Source organism: Chelonia mydas, chromosome 7 (genome assembly GCF_015237465.2).
Source record: "Chelonia mydas isolate rCheMyd1 chromosome 7, rCheMyd1.pri.v2, whole genome shotgun sequence".
Taxonomy (NCBI): Eukaryota; Metazoa; Chordata; order Testudines; family Cheloniidae; genus Chelonia; species Chelonia mydas.
In genome coordinates this window covers 652,311-664,584 of record NC_057853.1, presented here as the reverse complement: position 1 = coordinate 664,584, position 12,274 = coordinate 652,311, and positions in this window count along the sequence as shown.

The window sequence follows — 12,274 nt, the reverse complement described above, 5'->3', positions numbered from 1 at the left end:
CAGAGGGCACCCTCTCCCACGCTGCCCTAGACAGAGAACCTGTCTGTGTAAATCAGCCACTATAAAGTGCTAACGCAGCATCACAGGAACTTGCCAGACCTTGCCTTGTGTCCTGGCGAGGCCAGAGTGGGATGGGTTCAGCCTGAACTGCAGGGACGACTGTGTGAAAGTGAAATAAGATGCTTTTAAAAAACAACCATTGTTTAGATCCTTTGATTGTTCATTAGCTCGACACGGGGGTTTCACATAGCACAGAAACACGCTACTGAGCGTGTGACCCCGTGTGCTGGGATCCTGATTCCCCCAGGTGCGGTGCAGGTCAGGTCATCGAAGGGGCGCAGGGAGAGCATGGTACATGGGCTGTATAACCAAACCCAGACTGTCCCACAGGGCTGCTGCCTCCCATGGGTTCCCATGTGCCCCTTGGGGAGCAGTGGTGCAGACTGGCTATCTGGGAACCAGGTCAGTCAAGCAGCAGCCAAGCCTGCCATTTCACACAGGTCAATCCCCACCGTATGTCTCTTCCAGGGCACAGTGGGGTCCCCTCCCCACAGCTAGGGTGTTCCAGGTACATGGGAAAGTCTTAAACAAGGGTTCTATAACTAGGTGCTTCATTGTTCCCACCTGGCTTGCCCAGACACACACGGCCCTAATGAACCTACTACCACAGCACACACAGCCTGGGAGGGGGAGGATTTTTCCAGTCCAAAGTTCTGGGTCTGGAATACAGCGGAGAAGGCTCAGGGACATTGCACTCCACTCCCATCTGGGGCCGTCTCCCTTTTTCAGCTCTCGCCTGCACTTCCCTCTCCTCCTGGCCAATCTCCTTTCCTCCTCGGCGTCTGTGCAGGCCCCGCCCCATGGTGGCACCGCCTGCAGCCCCTGGCCATGGCCTCCTCACCATAGCGCTTGCTGCCCACTCCACTTAGGTGCTGCAGAACGTCCAGGACCTGATTTTCATGTGGTGGGCCCTTTATGTTGGTCTAGCAGAGCCAATGTAATTTACAGTAGTGTTAAAGTCCCTTTATGTGGCTAGAGCAGGGCAAAGGCCACAGCGAAAGTGAAAATCTGGAAGGTCATATTTTGGAACCTGTGTGAAGTAAGTGGGACCTTGCAGAGTTTGCTCCACGTGCAGACTCCTGCCTCTGGCTAGCAAGTTGTTCCCGCCCCTCTCAAGCCTGGATGCTGAATTCACGCATCAGATGGGGCTAGGGCTTCTCTTTCCTCCACCAAATCAGCCAGTCTGCCCAGGCTCATGGTGAGCACCCATGGGTGCAACTCTCAGGAGCCAGATGCCACCCCGTGGCTCTGCACAAGGCCATCCTCACTCTCACTCCGTGCTCTGCCATCTCTCACCAGCTCAGCCACTTACACCTCTGCACAGCAAAGGGCAGGTTGGTGGGAAAGTGCCATTCCCACTGGCTAGCAATGACAGCGCAAAGGTGCAGGGCAGCCAAAACTCTGGCCCTTCCCACCTCCCTGTGCCTTTTCCCAAGATACCCCTGCAACCGTGCTCATCTCCTACAAGGCCTTCCTAATCACTCACTGCTTCTGGGCCAGGCCACCGCTCCCTGTTCTCTCACCTCCAGCACATACAGTTACTGTAGAGCTGCCAGCCAAACCTAACGAGGCCTGTGCCTAGGGCCTCCTGCTACCGTGCACCATTCCTGTGGCATGCATTGTCTAACTCGGAGTGTGAATTCATCTGACGGCTGGGTTCTAGGCAGCTGTGGGGTCAGGGGCTGGGAGTTAGGCCTTCTGGGTTCTATTCCTGACTCTTGCTGTGTCTGCATGATTGGAGGAGCACAGGGGTGGCCCTCTGAGTGTCTTTTCTTGTCACACTCACTCCAGGCCACCAGCACCAACAGGCCATTGGCAGCAGTTCTATTTATAGGTCCCAGCCAGCTCCCCCTCTTGCTCCTGGGGGGCAGGGAGCAGTACTAGCAGTCAGCTCTGCCTTCCTTCCTCCCCCCACTCCGGCTTCCTTCCTCTCTGCTCCCAGCTGCTGGGGTTGCTCCCCTCTAATCAGCCCTTCAGCTGTGGCTCTACTTGTTAACTAATCCTCTGTTTAGACCCCAATTAACTTATATTGGTGGGGATTTGAGTGGCAGGTACTGTCAACTCCTGACCCAGAACTCCTGTCACAGGGAGGTTTGCTTGCCCACATGGTAGCCCATTCTGTGTGACCCTTTGCTAGTCTTTCTGTGGGTAAACAGTCCTTGTGATCCATCCAAGAAATTCTTTTTCTGCAATCAACGGTCCCCCCCAGTGTCCATCAACATGCATTGCCCACGGAACCTCTTCAGCTGTGCCTCGCCACTCAAATCTCTCTTTCCATAAGATCTGACTGGCGTTGGCGGAGTTCCAGTCATCCCCAATGATCTGTCATTGGTTACTCAGTCTGTCCATGACATTTTCAGAGTTCTTCTAGAGCACCATAATTTTAATTATTGTAATTTATCATTGATTGTTTGAATGGCCGGGCTTCAATTTAACACAGACCAAACGTACATTTTTAAGAGTCAGAATCTAGTCTTCAGAGTCTGAACATATAAAGTGCTAACTGGTCTGTCAAATGAAGTTCTAGCTGTCTCAAATGGGCACTCAAAATTAGTGGACACTTTTGGCCTTAATCTCCCTGTGCCTCAGTTCCCCTTTGTAAAATGGGAATAATATCACCCTAAACTGGGGGTATTGCAACGAGAAATTCTTTAGTATTTGTGAGATTCTCAGACCCTGCAGCGAGGAGCCCCATTGAAACAGCCAGGAGGAAAGTAATAATTCTGTGTTCAATGGAGGATTTGGATGTGTGCAGAACACATGGCCTGGGGGCCACACACTGAATGAGAAGCATAAAGAGAAATATGGACTAGTCACCCATTGAGGGAGCACCACCCGCCCTGTGCCCCGACTGGGTTGATGCCCTGGGCAAAACCCAGGATGTGATCATGTAAAAACAGACTAATAATAATGCATACGCACTTGGAGTCACAAGCAACCTGCAGTCTGGCATTTTGTAACTTTTCAGTGCTTGACTCTGCAACCTTAACATTCTTTTAACATTGACTTTGTATGAAATAATAATTATTATAATTAGTAATAAATCATGACCATGAAATCTCTTCAGAGTGAGATGCCCCACTCCAGCAAGACCTGGCACTACCCTAACCAACAAGTAGGGATGCCGTTTTTACTGCGTGGCTGCCCTAGCCCTGGCCTTCCCAGTCGTGCTGCAGGTAGCTGACTTAATAGTAATTGTAAGCCAGGCACCCGATCTCTCTGGAACCTTCTTTTTCTCCAGTTCCTGTTTATTTCTCTGACTTGGCTCTGCTTGGGGACAGACAGGCCTTCCCAGCAGGCCTCGCTTCCTCTACAAATTCTTCTTTTTTCTCTCTTGGTTAGTGTCGTTTCTGGTCTCCTTTCTCCCCAACCCATCAGCAGCTCCCCCTCTGCAGTCTGATGGAGGGGGATGGGGGTCTCCTCTCCCTGACAGCTTCATCCAGGCTCAGCCCACAGTGAATCGGGTGTTCAGCAGCTCCAGTGTGAGATCCAGGAGCATCCACATAACCTTGGAAATTATGTGGTTCCCCCATCCATGTCTGACCAGATGATCAGCCTGGGGAGCAGCTTCCCCCTCCACCCCCCCAGTTCTCTCTGCTCCACCCACCCGGCACCACATCAGATCTCTTACAGAGAATGTTGTTTGGGCTAAAACAATACATGACAGATGATTTAACATGTCCTGTCCCAGCGTGAGTGCCAATCATATGGTCCATTCACCGCGAGGGCACCTCCTGGCCACATCTGGGGATTAGCTCCACTCACGTGTGACACCCCTTTCTGGTGCTTGGTGCGCACCCTACCATCACGGTCTCTCTCAGGGCGCTGTTTCATGGCATTTGATGTTTGTATTTTGTATAATTTAGAATGAAGGATAAAGAATAATAATGTAGCATGCATTAAATGTATTGACGTATGATTTGACCATACCCTCCCAGCCACCCTTTCTGAAAGCAGAAAGGAATGGCCTAGTGTGCCATTGGTAAAGAGGCATCAGCCAGAATCTTGTGTCTGAAGCTGATTTCAGGGTAGTGACAGACCTTTAGGGTCACCATTTTGTTGTAAATTTAGCATTTTGAAATAAGTAAAAGAATGTAATGATTGTTTTCTCCTGCATGGCAATTTGATGTTCCCATTCAAATGCTCTGTGTAAATCAATCCTGTTTTGTGTGTGTGAATGAGGAATGTGTGTGTTAGAAGACAAGCGTGAAGGCCATCACCAGACCAGATGTTCTAGGGAGGAACCGATGACAGACGTAAGGGCAGCGCTGAGAGTAACTGAGGCCACTTACCGGTACGGGGCGGGGCCTCGGGTGGAAGGGGCGGGGCTGGGGGTCAGCATCCCCCAGCCAGCCCTTCCAGTCCGGCTGGCCCACACCACCCAGGGCTCCCGTGTTGATTTAAAGGGCCCGGGGTTCCAGACACCGCTGCTGCCGTAGGGCAATGGCATCCGGAGCCCCGGCCCCTTTAAATCGCCGGCCCCAGGGCAGCTGCTCCCTTTGCCGCCCCCGCCCGTCGGCAGCACCAAAAGGGGCAGGAATGTTAAAGCGCAGCAGGGTCCTTCCCCCCCTCCCCCCCCGCCGGTAGGGTCCGTCCCAGCCTTGGGCTGCCGACAGGAGGCGAAAGGGGCAGGGAGGTGAAAGCGCTGCCGCGGCAACGCTTTACTGTGGGCTGGGTACGGGCCGGGGCGGGTTCTTACCGGTACGCGGTAACGGCCCCTCCCGGCCGACTTTCACCCCGCGTAAGGGCGCCAGGAGGCTGCACCACGCCCCTGTTGGAATGTCAGAGGAGGGCAGACTGACGACTCTAAAGAGGAGACAGGCACCTATCCATGGGGACAAGGTAGCGGTGATCAAAGCCAGCCTGGGGTAGCTCCCTGAGAGACTTGATGAAAGAACAAGATAAAGGCTGAGAAGGACAACCTAAGAAAACGAGCACTTGTCAAACAGCGATTGATTACAGCATGACAGTGCAAAACTCATTGGTCCCAATGAAGGAAAATCACTATAGAAACAGGGGGCCTTGCCATGAAACTCTGGGTTCGTCCTGCCAAGACTTCCCTGGAGCATCGTGTCATGACTGACAGAACCCGGCTCCTTTCTACCTGTGATCAACCTAGTTGGCCACTAGATGGATCCGAACTCTGGACTGGTAACTATAACATCGACTGATGGGACAGTGCGCGTGTGTGTGTTTGAATGCATATGCTAATTGTTGTATTTCCAATTAATGCAGCATATTGCCTTTTCCCCTGAAAAAAATCCTGGGTGCTTCTCATAAGCATAACTCTGTGTCATCATAGCTTGGCCCTCTGGCCAGGTCACTGTGCATTTTCCCCTTCAGGGGTAGCAAAGTCTTTCTGTACCAATGGTCCCTGGCAGTCTTCTCATTCACAGCCCCTTCCCTGGTGGTTTATAGGGGAACCCAGGCCCACCCACTTCTCTGCGTTCCAGTCCAGGGACCTCAAACCTGGCAACTGGGGTTTTCTTTTCCTCCAACCCTGTTGCTCTTTCCCTGAACTCCTTCCTACATCTTCTTCTCCCCCACTCTCTGGGCTTTCCAGCTCCAGCGCCCTATTCCTGGAGAGTGATCGCACACTACTTCCCTGCAGCCTCTTTCTGCTGCCAACTTCCTGGCTTTATACTAGCCCCCCTGCTCCTCCCCAGTTGGGCTCCATCTTCAATCAACCTGTCAAGACCTGGCTCTTCCCCAGGTGCGGCCTATCAAGGTAATAACCCTAATTTACTGGCTCTGCTGGTGCCACATGGTGTTCTCCCTTGGCCCTTTCTCCTGGAGGTGGGAAATAGCATGAGTCCAGGTCACTATTTGTACATTGCCATAATCACTGTGAAACAAACGTTGAAAATGATCAGGCCCCCTGATGCCGGCAGCTGTTAACATTCTGTTCCCCAAGAACGTCCTCTGAATCCAGCTCCAAGACCATGGCAGAGCTTCAAGGAGGCGCCTGGCTCTAGTGCCCAGGGCAGCTCAGTCAGCTTTATAATGCACTTTGTAGGATAAACATGAAATTAAAGAGTTAGAATTAGCTTAAGGAAATAGATCTGTGCTGTAAAGAAAGGCCCTGACTAGCAGGTAGAAGGAGAGCCTTCAAAATAGTGATGTATTAGGCCAGAAGTAATGAAATAGGGAGGATGGCTGGTTCAAAGAATAACTAATGAGATAAGGGGAGGTTTCTCTAAAGAAGGATAGGGCTGCCTGCCAATCGTTTTAAATAAATCAAAGAGAATCTGTCTTAAAATGAGCAGACATGGCCCTTCCCACCTCACACACCAGTGTTAATTCCTGTGTGAGCCCTGGTGCAATGGGGAACCTGTTGGGTACTAAGAAGGAGGGGAGGGAAGGCCGTGGGAAGAAACAAGGTTGTAAATCTTCTCTGGACTTAAGGGTGAACTGTCTCCCGCTGGTTTTTAGCTGAAGTCAGTCATTGCAATGACATCACTTGGTTGTAAAAGGGGATAAAAAGTGAACTCTTCCAGGGTTCATTGCTAATACCTGCCTGCCCACGCTGGAGCCGACCAGCATGGGTCGAAGCACTATGGGTTTTGCCTGTTTGTGCGTCTCTTGATCAAATGCGTATCACTGTTTTTTACTGTTTGGATGTAGTAAATTGCTTATTAGTGAGGCTTTTTAGGCACGTTTACAAGAATTGTTTAAATACCGTTTGACCTTTGGATTTAATAAAGGACTTTATGGTTAAACTAGTGTTTGCAGGTTTTCTATATCAATAATTCCAGCATAGCGACTCATTGCCGTGGGCGCGATGTAGCGGGGGCTGCTCCAGGAGTGACTGCTGCACCATGGCTCAGCTGAATCTCATCTCTCAGCTGGGTCTGCATCCAGGCAGAGCCCAACCTTGCATCGCCTTAGGCCCCTGCTCCCCAATTACTCATTGAGCACCTCTTTGAGCACTGTTGGGGGTGCTCCTGGCCCATCAGTTCTCTCCTACTGTAAGTCTGGTGAGTGTCAATGCATATGCCCAATTGCTTACATCAGCAACCTGCTGGGGCCTGACCCTGCAAGCACAGGACTCCCATGGACATTGAAGAGTGCAGGATTGGGCCCCTGCTGCGTACTTCCTTGGCTACCCTGACCTCTCACTCCCCACTTGATCCAGGACTTCTAAGCACCCAGTAAAATAGCAGGAATCCCAGTTACTTCATTTCTATCATCCCCGTCAAGTAGAAAGGAACCCAGTGACATAAACAGGATGACCACTGGAGTGACAAACCTGAGACCTCATTGCTAACCTAGGGAATTCCCTTTCCAATGGCCTATGGCAGCACATTCCCAGCCCCCAAGCCAGACCTCTGCCTACCGACCCAGGGTCAGGAAAAGCAGTTTGTCACACTAACATTTTAAACAAATATTCTACTGGAGTTAGAGAAAATTTCTCCACCGATTCCATCAGACTTTGTGACTCATTCTGAGCTCTTCCCTAAATATTTCGGGTCACTTTCCTGCTTTCATAATGGGGGAAGGGGGAGAACAGCACCAGTATTGGCTAATTATTCCCCTTTCTGCAGGAGGGTTATGCCCTGGCAAGGGTCATAAAGTAAAAAAAGAGAGGTAAATGTGGAATTCAAGAAATCATGGGAAATGCCAAACAGGAGCCCCTATGAGCCCTGAGACAAATGTACCTCCTCAAAGAGCAGATTCTGTCCCCAGAAAAAATGGCCTCTCCAACCCACCCTCCCCCCCAAGCCATTTGGAAACATGGCACCTGCTCCGCATCACACCGCAGTTCAGAGCCGGCAGCCATGTGCAAGAACCCTGTATCCAACTGAAACAGCAGTAAGGCTTTAGGGAGACCAAATGGAATCACGTGAGTTGAAGCAGGTTGCATAAGCCATGCAGAGCGCCCTATCTTCTTCTCCCAGACCCTGAGCTCCTGTCTCCCTGCACAGATTTCCAGCCTCCTCCACTGCCTGCCTGGACCAGCTTCTGACTCTCCCGGCATGGCAAGGGCTGGACTTTTCCCCAGGAACTGTGAGCCTCACTGGGAAATGCGCTCAGTGAAATGTACATAAATGTGTAGCTGCTGTGATTAATAAGGGGACTCAGGGGTGGGTAAGTTGGGAGCAGTTGGCTCCTTCCCTTTCGCTGTAGACAGATTGTGCCTTACGCTGGGTGGAAGGACACTCACAGTTAGTGTATAAATAGCTCTGCTGAGAGCTAACAAAGGCCCCTCTGCTGTACGTAGCAGAGCGAATGGAGAAGTGCTCGGGTAATGTGAACTGAATGTTTCGTGTCACTGACCATGCTCACTCAGTGGGGATTCCCAGCTGCTTCAGGCTGAACACTTGAATCCATCCAAACAGCAAGAAGATTTAAACAAAATGAAACCATTGCAAAGTAAAATACTTTGTACAGAAAGTAAAATAGAAAACACTGACAGAAACCAGGGGAAGACAGGCCCCACCTTACACAGAATCCAAACTACCCAAGGAACATGCACTGCCGAGTCTCCAAGCAAGGACTCCCCTTTGTCCATGGGCCCATTTGGTGCCTATTTTAGCTTTGGATCATTTTTAATTAAAAGATGCCAGACGAGACTAAGATCATAGGGTCAGATTTGGCAGTGAGAGCTGTGTGAATGGCCTGGGAGGATTGATCCACAGGCAAGAGTGATGGGGGATTGCATGGTGGTGTGGAGCTAGCAGAGGGCTTCATGTGGCCAACTCCCTCCTTGCCCAGGAAAGACCAGGATTGTACTGTGCTACCCTGACCCTGGGCTGGGTATTCACTAATGCCACCCGGCAGCCCTGGCTGCCCTCACACAGTGCACACTGGGATGGACACAGAGTGATACTGGGACTGGAGCAGTGCAAGCAGGCATTTCATTAGAACTTCAGAATGGCCAGACTGGGTCAGACCAAAGGTCCGTCTACCCAGTAGTCTGTTTCTGACAGTGGCCAGTGCCAGGTGCCCCAGAGGGAATGAACAGATCAGGAAATCATCAAGTGATCCGTCCCCTGTCGTCCATTCCCAGCTTCTGACAGCCGGTAGGGTTGCCAACTTTCTAATTGCACAAAGCCGAACACCCCTGCCCCGCCTGTGCCCCCGCCCTGCCCCGCCCCTTCTCTAAGGCCCCACCCCCGCTCGCTCCAGCCACCCTCTCTCCATCGCTCGCTCTACCCCACCCTCACTCACTTTCACCAGGTAGGGGCAGGAGGTTGAGGTGTGGGAGGGGGGTGAGGACTCCGTCTCAGGATGCGGGCTCTGGGGTGGGGCTGGCGATGAGGGGTTTGGGGTGAGGGTGAGGACTTCAGACTGGGGCAGGGGGTTGGGGTGCAGGGCGAGTATGGGCTCTGGGCTGGGGATGCAGGCTCCAGGTGGGGCCAGAAATGAGTGGTTCAGGGTGTCAGAGAGGGCTGTGGGCTGGGGCAGGGGGTTGGGGTGAGGACTCTGGCTGAGGGTGCAGGCTCTGGGGTGGGGCCAGGGATAAGGGGTTTGGGGTGAAGGAGAGGCTACGGGCTGGGGCAGGGGGTTGGGTGGGGGAGGGCTCTGGCTGGTGGTGTGGGCTCTGGGGTGGGGTCATGGACGAGGGATTTGGGGTGCAGGAGGGAGCCCAGGGACCTGGCAGCCACTTCTGGGAGCCGTGTGGAGCTAGGGCAGCCAGAGAGCCTGCCTTCGCCCTGGGCCCCCACTGTGCCACCAACCAGACTTTTAATGGCCCGGTCAGTGGTGCCGACCAGCGCTGCCGGGGTATCTTTTTGACCAGGTATTCTGGTCGAAAACCGGACACCTGGCAACCCTAGCAGCTGGAGGTGAACTCCCAGAGCATGGGATTCCGTCCCTGCCCGTCCTGGCTGACAGCCGTTGATGGACCCATCGTCCAGGAACTGAGCTAGCGGTGAACCAGACCAGGTGCACTGCCCGTGGCTCGGCACTACAAGAAGGATACAAATGCAAGAGGGCCATGACCTGTTCCACCCCGCGCACCCCTTTGCCTTTCCCTCGGCAGGAAACAGAGCAATGCTGCCCCCTGCAGGCCAGCTCCTGGCCCTCTCCCTAAAGGACACGTAATGGAGTTCCCACTCCAGGCCTTGTGGCAACAATTCTCCACCCTGATCCACCTCAAGCGACAGGCATTTCCCTGGGAGTCCACCTACATCTCTCTTTGCTCCACTCTGTCCCATTAGGACTTGTGATTCGGCCAAAAAGACCCCTTTTATTCAGGGGCCAAGGGGTTCCCGGTATGGGGGGGTGCTTGAGACTCCCCTCGAGGGAGGGCTGCTGGAACACCAGGCAAGGCTTCACCAGAGCCTCCCGCTCAGGCTGTCTGGGCACCCAAGCAGTGCACTGGACTTCGGCATGCCCCTGCCCCATGCCTGCAGTTCCCATCACACCAAGGCCTGCCGGTGGCCTGTGCTGTTACCCCTGCTTCCCGGGGGCTTCCCACCAGTGAGTCCAGGGCATCAGCAGCCAGACAGTGAAAGGGGGACTCTGGCAGGTGAGAGCTTTTAGCAGCAGGGCAGGGTGCCACGGGAGGATGCAAAGAAAGATGCTGCAGCTAAGGAGAACCAGGCTGGCGGCAGGCCCTGGATGGTCAGGATCTCTGAGTTTAGTGGCAGTTTAAAGGTGGCCCCTCCTGCAGCATGCCCCCACAGCACTGGGCTGGGGCCCTGGGGTCAGCACTGAGGGCAGGGCACAGCCCCCTTCTGGCCCCGACACACGCCTGCAGCACTTGGCTGGGCAGGGGGCCACCGGCACAGGGAGGCCTGGCTCGGCCTGTGAGCACTGAAGTAACCCCAGCGGGGGGAAGGATCCCCAGCGGTTGTGACATCTCTCACGGGTCGCCTTGAGCCGTGGGAGCACACCACAGCCCAGAGCACCCACCCCACCCAGAGCCAGGCCTCACCTGCCTGGGGGTCCTGCCCCAGCAGCTGCAGGGCAGCGAGGGAGGGGGCCGCAGGGGGCCTGGCCGGCCTGAGCTCTCGGGGGGGCCGTGCCTCCCTGGCAGCCCAAGCCTGCAGGCAGGGCAGCGGAGGGGGGGAGAGGCTCAGACTCTGCACCCTGGGCAGCTCCCTTCAGCCCCCCAGGAGCAGATTCCTGGGCTCCTTCTGGCCTCTCCCCAGGGTTTGGAGTCCCCAGCCCCTATTGGGCTTTCCTGGCAGGGGAATCCCCATCCCAGAGCACTGGGGGACGGGGCAGGCCCCGGGTACTGGGGGGGGCAGAGCGCAGTGGGCAGCCGGGGTTAGCAGGAGAGAGGGGAAGGGTCCCCCCAAACAGGCCCCTTCTCTCCACCCCCATTGAAGGACCCGTGCCCGTGCCCGCCCAGCTGGGGGCGCCGGGCAGGGTGCTGTGGCCCTGCGAGGAAGAGGCCCCGGGCCCCCGGGGCTCGGGCCCAGGCGCAGGGCCCGGGGCGGGCGGGGACACGGCCCCCCTGTCCCCCCCCCGCCCCCTGAGCTGCATTGCCGCGGGAGCGCGCCCCGCCGCGGGAGCGCGCCGCGCACAGGAGCAGGGAGGCGGCCGCCAAGATGGAGTCGCGGCTGCTGCAGCTGGTGGGAGCGAGCGGGCGCGTCTAGGGCTCCCCGCCCGCAGGCTCCCCCCATGGCCTGGCCCCCCGCAGGCCACCCCCCGGGCTCGCCCTCCGCACCGGAGCCCCTCCCGGGGCATCTCCCCTCGGCCTAGCTGCTGCTGCGCTGCGGCTGCCAGCCCGTGCGCCCCCGGCCCCGCTCCGTGCGCCCCGGGCCCGATCCGTGCACCCCCGGCCTCCCATCCCTGCGCCCCGGCTCCGATCCGTGCGCCCCGGGCCCCCCACCCCTGCGCCTCGGCCCCCCACCCCTGCGCCCCCGACCCGTGCGCCCCGGCCCCGATCCGTGCGCCCCCGGCCTCCCATCCCTGCGCCCCGGCTCCGATCCGTGCGCCCCCGGCCCCCCACCCCTGCGCCCCCGGCCCCGATCCGTGCGCCCCCGGCCCCCCACCCCTGCGCCCCCGGCCCCGACCCGTGCGCCCCGGCCCCGATCCGTGCGCCCCGGGCCCCACCCCTGCGCCCCCGGCCCCGATCCGTGCGCCCCCGGCCCCCCACCCCTGCGCCCCCGGCCCCGACCCGTGCGCCCCGGCCCCGATCCGTGCGCCCTGGGCCCCCCACCCCTGCGCCCCGGCCCCGATCCGTGAGCCCCGGCCCCGCGCCCCCAGCCCTGCGCCCCGGCCCCGATCCGTGAGCCCCGGCCCCGCGCCCCCAGCCCTG